This window comes from Bactrocera tryoni, unplaced genomic scaffold (genome assembly GCF_016617805.1).
Source record: "Bactrocera tryoni isolate S06 unplaced genomic scaffold, CSIRO_BtryS06_freeze2 scaffold_256, whole genome shotgun sequence".
NCBI classification, from domain to species: domain Eukaryota; kingdom Metazoa; phylum Arthropoda; class Insecta; order Diptera; family Tephritidae; genus Bactrocera; species Bactrocera tryoni.
The window spans coordinates 1-10,000 of NW_024395983.1; the positions used below are offsets into that span (position 1 = coordinate 1).

The 10,000-nt window shown below is 29.6% G+C and overlaps 2 non-coding genes and 1 pseudogene across 2 annotated transcripts; all 3 read right to left on the reverse strand.

Moving 5' to 3' along the window:
• LOC120781069 lies at positions 1-2,905 on the reverse strand (annotated as a pseudogene; the record flags this gene model as incomplete).
• A 519-nt stretch (positions 2,906-3,424) lies between these two features.
• Positions 3,425-3,603, reverse strand: LOC120781068. The gene has a single exon (XR_005706001.1). It is a non-coding gene; the product is annotated as a 5.8S ribosomal RNA (ribosomal RNA).
• A 759-nt stretch (positions 3,604-4,362) lies between these two features.
• On the reverse strand, positions 4,363-6,350 carry LOC120781071. The gene has a single exon (XR_005706003.1). It is a non-coding gene; the product is annotated as a small subunit ribosomal RNA (ribosomal RNA).
• Between the last annotated feature and the right edge of the window lie 3,650 nt (positions 6,351-10,000).

The window sequence follows — 10,000 nt, forward strand, 5'->3', positions numbered from 1 at the left end:
ATGTTGAAACAATAAGAGTAGTGGTATTTCATTGTTGATATATAACCGAAATTATATATCTCCCACTTATGCTACACCTCTTATGTCTCCTTACACTGCCAGACTAGAGTCAAGCTCAACAGGGTCTTCTTTCCCCGCTAATTATTCCAAGCCCGTTCCCTTGGCTGTGGTTTCGCTAGATAGTAGATAGGGACAGAGGGAATCTCGTTAATCCATTCATGCGCGTCACTAATTAGATGACGAGGCATTTGGCTACCTTAAGAGAGTCATAGTTACTCCCGCCGTTTACCCGCGCTTACTTGAATTTCTTCACTTTGACATTCAGAGCACTGGGCAGAAATCACATTGTGTCAACACCCGTTAGGGCCATCACAATGCTTTGTTTTAATTAGACAGTCGGATTCCCCAAGTCCGTGCCAGTTCTGAATTGATTGTTAATTGATAATCGTTATAATTTAAAAAGAATATATATCTTACGATATAATCCTTTAAAAATTTTAGCAAGAAAGTTCCACAATTGGCTACGTAACTACTATCCGGGGAACAAGAACCGAAATTCTCTATTTACCCAGAACGAGTACATAAACCATGGTATTGCTTCCCAATCAAGCCCGACTATCTCAATCTTCAGAGCCAATCCTTATCCCGAAGTTACGGATCTAATTTGCCGACTTCCCTTACCTACATTATTCTATCGACTAGAGACTCTTCACCTTGGAGACCAGCTGCGGATATTGGTACGGCCTGTTGAGAAGTTTGCGTAACCCCACCATAAATTTTCAAGGTCCGAGGAGAAAATATCGACACAACAGTAAATGTCATGCTCTTCTAGTCCATCTACCATATCTCTCTTCGAAAGACTTCCATGGTAGTACGACTATAAAACAGAAAAGAAAACTCTTCCGATACCTCTCGACGGCTTCTTTATGGTCGTTCCTGTTGCCAGGATGAGCACAAGGCCCATTTTTAATAACAAACGGATACTCAACAGGTTACGGAATTGGAACCGTATTCCCTTTCGTTCAAAATTATTCAAGTGTTTAATTACTATGAAATAAAAAAATTCAATTTCACTTCATTTCATTAAAACTTGAAAATTTTCGGCTTTCGCCTTGAACTTAGGACCGACTAACTCGTGATCAACCACTGTTCACACGAAACCCTTCTCCACTTCAGTCCTCCAAGGTCTCATTCGATTATTTGCTACTACCACCAAGATCTGTACCAATAGCGGCTCCATGCAGGCTTACGCCAAACACTTCTAAGCACACCATTGTACCCTCCTACTCACTAAAGTTTCAAAATTTATAATCCAACCGAAATTGTATTATAAATCATCTACTTTAGCGGTAATGTATAGGTATACAACTTAAGCGCCATCCATTTTAAGGGCTAGTTGCTTCGGCAGGTGAGTTGTTACACACTCCTTAGCGGATTACGACTTCCATGTCCACCGTCCTGCTGTTTTAAGCAACCAACGCCTTTCATGGTATCTGCATGAGTTGTTAATTTAGGCACCGTAACATTACGTTTGGTTCATCCCACAGCGCCAGTTCTGCTTACCAAAAGTGGCCCACTGGGCACATTATATCATAACCTCAACCTTCATATCAAGAAAGGTGAGGTTCTTACCCATTTAAAGTTTGAGAATAGGTTAAGGTCGTTTCGACCCTAAGGCCTCTAATCATTCGCTTTACCAGATAAGATTACTTTACATAATATTTAAATGCACCAGCTATCCTGAGGGAAACTTCGGAGGGAACCAGCTACTAGATGGTTCGATTGGTCTTTCGCCCTATACTCAATTCTGACAATCGATTTGCACGTCAGAACTGTTTCGGTCTTCCATCAGGGTTTCCCCTGACTTCAACCTGATCAAGTATAGTTCACCATCTTTCGGGTCACAGCATATATGCTCAAGGTACGCTCCAGTTAGAGGTATAAATAATAATAAATTATCATTATACATAACTATATGGAACGCCCCGGGATTGAATTAATAGTGTAATACACTAAAAATTAATCCCATACAGTTAAGTTAATTACGCCATTAGGTTTAATATAACCCAATGACTTGCACATATGTTAGACTCCTTGGTCCGTGTTTCAAGACGGGTCCCGAAGGTATCCTGAATCTTTCGCATTGTTAATCATATAAATGCATACAATTAATATTAAAATCAATGATAATAATATTATTGTAAAATTCAAAAGAATTTTAGCATTATATATAATAAAATCTATCAACACTTTATCAAATCATCAGTATTTATTCTATGTTAATAAGCTAAAAGCAAATTAATTTGAATAAACTTAAAACCAATGATCTTTTGATAAATACTTTATTATGTTAATAGATTACAATGTCCTTATATGAAAAAAATGCACACTATTATTATGATATTTAAAATTAAATACCACAGTTATAATGATGAATTTTTCATAATGGATATTCAGGTTCATCGGGCTTAACCTCTAAGCAGTTTCACGTACTATTTAACTCTCTATTCAGAGTTCTTTTCAACTTTCCCTCACGGTACTTGTTTACTATCGGTCTCATGGTTATATTTAGTTTTAGATGGAGTTTACCACCCACTTAGTGCTGCACTATCAAGCAACACGACTCTTTGGAAATATCTTTCTAGTAATCATTAACGTTATACGGGCCTGGCACCCTCTATGGGTAAATGGCCTCATTTAAGAAGGACTTAAATCGTTAATTTTTCATACTAGATATTAAGATATTCCATACACTGCATCTCACATTTGCCATATAGACAAAGTGACTTAGTGCTGAACTATTTTCTTTTCGCTCGCCGCTACTAAGAAAATCCTTGTTAGTTTCTTTTCCTCCCCTCATTAATATGCTTAAATTCAGGGGGTAGTCCCATATGAGTTGAGGTTGTATAAAAAATTATTTTTATATATATATATATATATATATATTAATAACTCTTTTATTTTTTCGCTATTTTAAAAGAAATATATTTTATATCTTCGATACCATTTTATAAATCTCTAATAATAAATATAAAACCTTTTCATCCCACCAATTCAAATTATTAATATATTTATTTCATATATTATTAAAATATATTTTATCATCACTTCCACTTTTTAAATAAATACATTAGGGACATAAGGTCTAGACCACAAATAAAATTTTTATGCTAGACTTTCCTCTTAATGTATTTATTTAAATATATTTTAAATAATATTGAAATTTTTTTTATTTTGGGAATACTAAGATTCTCATTTATTATAAAATTTCGTTCAAATATGAGGTAATCAAGAATATATGGTATATATATTTCTTTTTATGCTATTAATATTATGGATTAAAAAATACAATCCAGTAATATACCATATGCTTAAATTCTTTTAATTAACTAAAAGAATAAGCAACTAATTTAGCATAGTCTTACAACCCTCAACCATATGTAGTCCAAGCAGCACTTTAAAATTAATTAAAGTACATAACAGCATGGACCGCAATATGCGTTCAAAATGTCGATGTTCATGTGTCCTGCAGTTCACACGATGACGCACAGTTTGCTGCGTTCTTCATCGACCCATGAGCCGAGTGATCCACCGCTTAGAGTAAAATTTTTTTGTATTTTTTGATTCAAAGTCAAGAGTTTTTAATTTATTGAAAGCATAATAATAATATTTATAACAAATTTTTAAAATAAAATTTCAACACATCTTTCAATAAATTGTAATTTTAAACCCAAACATTTGCAAACTGCGCATGTCTTAGGTCAACAAAAACAGTAATACCATTTTTAGTAGCTATTCTCTTTTATTTGTGCATAATCCAGTATTTCTTGAATGAAAATAAACCAAAATATATTTATATAACATATATGTATTTTATATGTATATAACATATACTTAATCACAAATAGAAAATACCATAAAAAAGGAATTACACGTTAATGTGAACAAATTAACTTATCATTTATATATTTACTATAAAAAGATCATTTAACTTTTTATAAAATTTTTATAAATAATAAGTACAGCTATATATGTTTAAAGGTTTTTAGCGTTCAAATAATGTATGCGAAATTCACAATATATGTATAAATATACTGCTCATAATGCATTACAAGGAGTAAAAAAAAAAAAGAAAAAAAAGAAAAACACTCAAATATGTTTTTTATGCAAATTATTGATATACCCACATCGATTTAAATAAATAATATTTATCAATAATTCAAAACATATTGAATGAAAAGAACAAAAAGAAAAAAAATTTTTTTTTTCTTTTTTATTCTTTTTTTTTTTTTTTTTGTTTTTTTTTTTTTTTTTTTTTTTTTGTTTTTTTAATATATATTTATTTTTCGGATAGGAACACAATAATGATCCTTCCGCAGGTTCACCTACGGAAACCTTGTTACGACTTTTACTTCCTCTAAATAATCAAGTTCGGTCAACTTTTGCGAAACAACCGTGAAACACAAGGCGCCACAGTGATCACGTCCGGAGACCTCACTAAATAATTCAATCGGTAGTAGCGACGGGCGGTGTGTACAAAGGGCAGGGACGTAATCAATGCGAGTTAATGACTCACACTTACTGGGAATTCCAAGTTCATGTGAACAGTTTCAGTTCACAATCCCAAGCATGAAAGTGGTTCAGCGGTTTACCCGGACCTCTCGGTCTAGGAAATACACGTTGATACTTTCATTGTAGCGCGCGTGCAGCCCAGGACATCTAAGGGCATCACAGACCTGTTATTGCTCAATCTCGTTACTGCTAGACGCAATTTGTCCATTTAAGAAGCTAGTGTCCTTATAATGGGACAAACCAACAGGTACGACTCCACTTATATAAACACATTCAAACACTTGTCCATTCAAGATGAACGCATGAATGAAGGCTATATAAGCTTCAACACCATAATCCTGAAAGCATCTATTTAATATATTTGAGTCTCGTTCGTTATCGGAATTAACCAGACAAATCACTCCACGAACTAAGAACGGCCATGCACCACCACCCATAGATTCGAGAAAGAGCTATCAATCTGTCTTACACGCTTATGTTCGGACCTGGTAAGTTTTCCCGTGTTGAGTCAAATTAAGCCGCAGGCTCCACTCCTGGTGGTGCCCTTCCGTCAATTCCTTTAAGTTTCAGCTTTGCAACCATACTTCCCCGGAGCCCAAAAGCTTTGGTTTCCCGGGAAGCGACTGAGAGAGCCATAGTAGTAGCTACACCCAATTGCTAGCTGGCATCGTTTATGGTTAGAACTAGGGCGGTATCTGATCGCCTTCGAACCTCTAACTTTCGTTCTTGATTAATGAAAACATCTTTGGCAAATGCTTTGCTTAAGTTAGTCTTACGACGGTCCAAGAATTTCACCTCTCGCGTCGTAATACTAATGCCCTCAAACTGCTTCTATTAATCATTACCTCTTGATCTAAAAACCAATGAAAGTAGAACAGAGGTCTTATTTCATTATTCCATGCACAAAATATTCAGGCATTTGGAGCCTGCTTTAAGCACTCTAATTTGTTCAAAGTAATTGTACCGGCCCACAACAACACTCGATGAAGAGCACTGAAGCAGGTTTAAATAGGAGGAATATATAAAAAATACATTGTATTAATTATATATAAGAACTCCACCAGTAATACGCTTACATACATAAGGTAATGTACATAACACAATTATAGTTGTACTACCCGTATGAAGCACAAATTCAACTACGAACGTTTTAACCGCAACAACTTTAATATACGCTATTGGAGCTGGAATTACCGCGGCTGCTGGCACCAGACTTGCCCTCCAATAGGTCCTTGTTAAAGGATTTAAAGTGTACTCATTCCAATTACAGGGCCTCGGATATGAGTCCTGTATTGTTATTTTTCGTCACTACCTCCCCGAACTGGGAGTGGGTAATTTACGCGCCTGCTGCCTTCCTTAGATGTGGTAGCCGTTTCTCAGGCTCCCTCTCCGGAATCGAACCCTGATTCCCCGTTACCCGTTGCAACCATGGTAGTCCTAGATACTACCATCAAAAGTTGATAGGGCAGACATTTGAAAGATCTGTCGTCGGTACGAGACCATACGATCTGCAAGTTATCTAGAGTTCAACCAATATAACGATCTTACGATCGCTTGGTTTTAGCCTAATAAAAGCACACGTTCCAAAAGGTCCGTGTTTATTTTGCATGTATTAGCTCTAGAATTACCACAGTTATCCAAGTAACTGTTAACGATCTATGGAACCATAACTGATATAATGAGCCTTTTGCGGTTTCACTTTTAATTTGTTTGTACTTAGACATGCATGGCTTAATCTTTGAGACAAGCATATAACTACTGGCAGGATCAACCAGAATAATATTATTATATTATTTTTTATATAATATTTTTTATATTATATAAAATTTTAAATGATATTTTCTTATTTGAAAATTACACAATACACAAAATATAGAAAGTCAACACACATATATACAACACAGACAACACATTTTTACTTTTTTCTAAAGCTTTTAAAAAGCTTTATATATTTTTTTCTGACCTTTTTACAATTGCTTTATATATTCTGGTACCCGCCCGTATACCATTATTTTATTCATTTATTCGCTTATTTCTCTTTGAGAATTTTTATCATCATATATATTAAAATATATATATTTTCTTATATTCTCTTCTTTCAGTCCAATTAATTGGCACTGACACGTTTGTGGTTTGTTATGCGTGTTATGTTGCAAATACGGTTGCTTTTAATTTTTGCTTTTGTATTGTGAAAAGAATTTTCGTTCTCTATACATAATATTATTTAATTATGTAAGAACGATGTTTCTTCTTATATTAGCTAAACTTTCAAATAATATCATTTTTTATACATTTTACTTTATTTCAATGCATAATGTGTATATATCTTTTTTAAGAATATATATTTTTTCTTTGATTTGAAATTAAAAATTTCAAATTCCATTATATTTATTTTTAAATAATAAATATATGATTATGAAAGTATTTTTTGAGCGTAATAATATAAATATTTCACTTAATTTAATACAATTCCATTAGCACATATATTTTATGTGTAATAAGAATAGTTTAAAGAAAGTTAAAATATTCTTTCATATGCTACTTGTTAAGTATAGAATTTTAAATTTCATCATATTATAATAAATATAACAAAATTTGTCTATTTAAACCAACTGTAGCAGGTACCAGGAATAAAAAAAACCCTATAAAAATTTTAACGTATACACAAATTATTTACTCAAATACTTATAATAAAAAACAAAAAAAAAAAAAAAAAATTTCATATAAATACTTAATTTATAAAGTCATACAAGTATAAAAATTTTCATATAAGTACTAAGTCCATAAAGTCATACAAGTATAAAAATTCTCATACAAGTACGAAATGACAAATTTCATACAAGTAGAAAAGCATATTTACTTAAAATATAGTGAAATATATAGAGATATAAGACATAATAACTAGTTTTTACTAATAAAAAATTTTCATATAAGTACTAACTTATAAAGTCATACAAGTAATCATTTTCATATAAGTACTATTTCAGTATAAGTCAATTTGAGCAAATTTGTGCAAATTTGTTATAAATGTTCCCTGCCAAGTTGACCTCACCAACCCGAAATCGTATGGAAAATTTACTTTTACCCATTTAAAATTTAGAAACTCAAATATCCATGGGTAATTTATATGATTTTCAGAGCTCTCTATAGTTATAAGCAAATTTATAACATCAAAAGTATTTTTGCACTCTGTTTTTTTTTTGACAATTTATTACTTGTATGAATTTATATTTAATACTTATATGAAAATTTAGTACTTGTATGACTTTGTCCTTTTAATACTTATATGAAAATTTAATACTTATATGACTTTATACACTTAATACTTATATAAAAATTATTTACCTGTATGACTTTTACACTTAATACTTATATAAAAATTTATTACTTATATGACTTTATACACTTAATACTTATATGAAAATTATTTACCTGTATGAATTTTACACTTAATACTTATATGGAAATTTATTACTTGTATGACTTTTTGACTTATATGAATTTATAAACTTAATACTCATATGAAAATTATTTACCTGTATAAATTTTACACTTAATACTTATATGGAAATTATTTACTTATATGACTTTATACACTTAATACTCATATGAAAATTATTTACTTACATGACTTTTACACTTAATACTTATATGAAAATTTATTTCTTATATGACTTTATACACTTAATAGTTATATGAAAATTATTTACTTATATGACTTTATAAACTTAATACTTATATGAAATTTTTTTACTTGCATGACTTTTTGACTCATATGACTTTATAAACTTAATACTTATATGAAAATTATTTACTTACATGACTTTTACACTTAATACTTATATGAAAATTTATTTCTTATATGATTTTATACACTTAATAGTTATATGAAAATTATTTACTTATGTATATGACTTTCAAACTTAATACTTATATGAAAATGTATTACTTATATGACTTTTTGACTTATATGCATTTTACATTTAATACTTATATGAAAATTATTTACCTGTATGAATTTTACACTTAATACTTATATGAAAATTTATTACTTATATGACTTTATACACTTAATACTCATATGAAAATTGATTACTTATGTGACATTATACACTTAATACTTATATGAAAATTATTTACTTATATGACTTTATACACTTAATACTTATATGAAAATTATTTACTTATATGACTTTATACACTTAATACTTATATGGAAATTTATTACTTGTATGAATTTTTGACTTATATGACTTTATGCACTTAATACTTATATGAAAATTATTTACTTACATGACTTTTACACTTAATACTTATATAAAAATTTATTACTTATATGACTTTATACACTTAATACTTATATGAAAATTATTTACCTGTATGAATTTTACACTTAATACTTATATGGAAATTTATTACTTGTATGACTTTTTGACTTATATGAATTTATAAACTTAATACTCATATGAAAATTATTTACCTGTATAAATTTTACACTTAATACTTATATGGAAATTATTTACTTATATGACTTTATACACTTAATACTCATATGAAAATTATTTACTTACATGACTTTTACACTTAATACTTATATGAAAATTTATTTCTTATATGACTTTATACACTTAATAGTTATATGAAAATTATTTACTTATATGACTTTATAAACTTAATACTTATATGAAAATTTTTTACTTGTATGACTTTTTGACTCATATGACTTTATAAACTTAATACTTATATGAAAATTATTTACTTACATGACTTTTACACTTAATACTTATATGGAAATTTAATACTTATATAACTTTATACACTTAATACTTATATGAAAATTATTTACTTATATGACTTTCAAACTTAATACTTATATGAAAATGTATTACTTATATGACTTTTTGACTTATATGAATTTCACATTTAATACTTATATGGAAATTATTTACTTATATGCCTTCATAAACTTAATACTTATATGAAAGATATTTACCTGTATGACTTTTACACTTAATAGTTTTATGAAAATTATTTACTTATATGACCTTATAAACTATATTCTTTTATTTGTATTTCTCCTCCTCTATATTACTTTTTGCATATTATAATATTTGTCCAATGAGATTTTCAACATATTTACACCTTGGCTTTTAATTTAATAAATGTTTTTTAAAAGCATTGTATTTTGAGTTCAAATTCTTAGCTTAATTCGTTAATCGTTTTGTGTTACTATATGTATATGCTTTTATATTTGTATATTATAATAGAATCACAACATTTATAATTTGCTTTGAACAGTAAGTATTTTGAGTTCAAATTCTTAGTTTCATTTTCATGTTATGATTACCTCAAACAATTATTATAATATGCCATACCTTCGTTTTGTGTTACTATATATATTTGATTTTTTATTTGTATATTATTACAA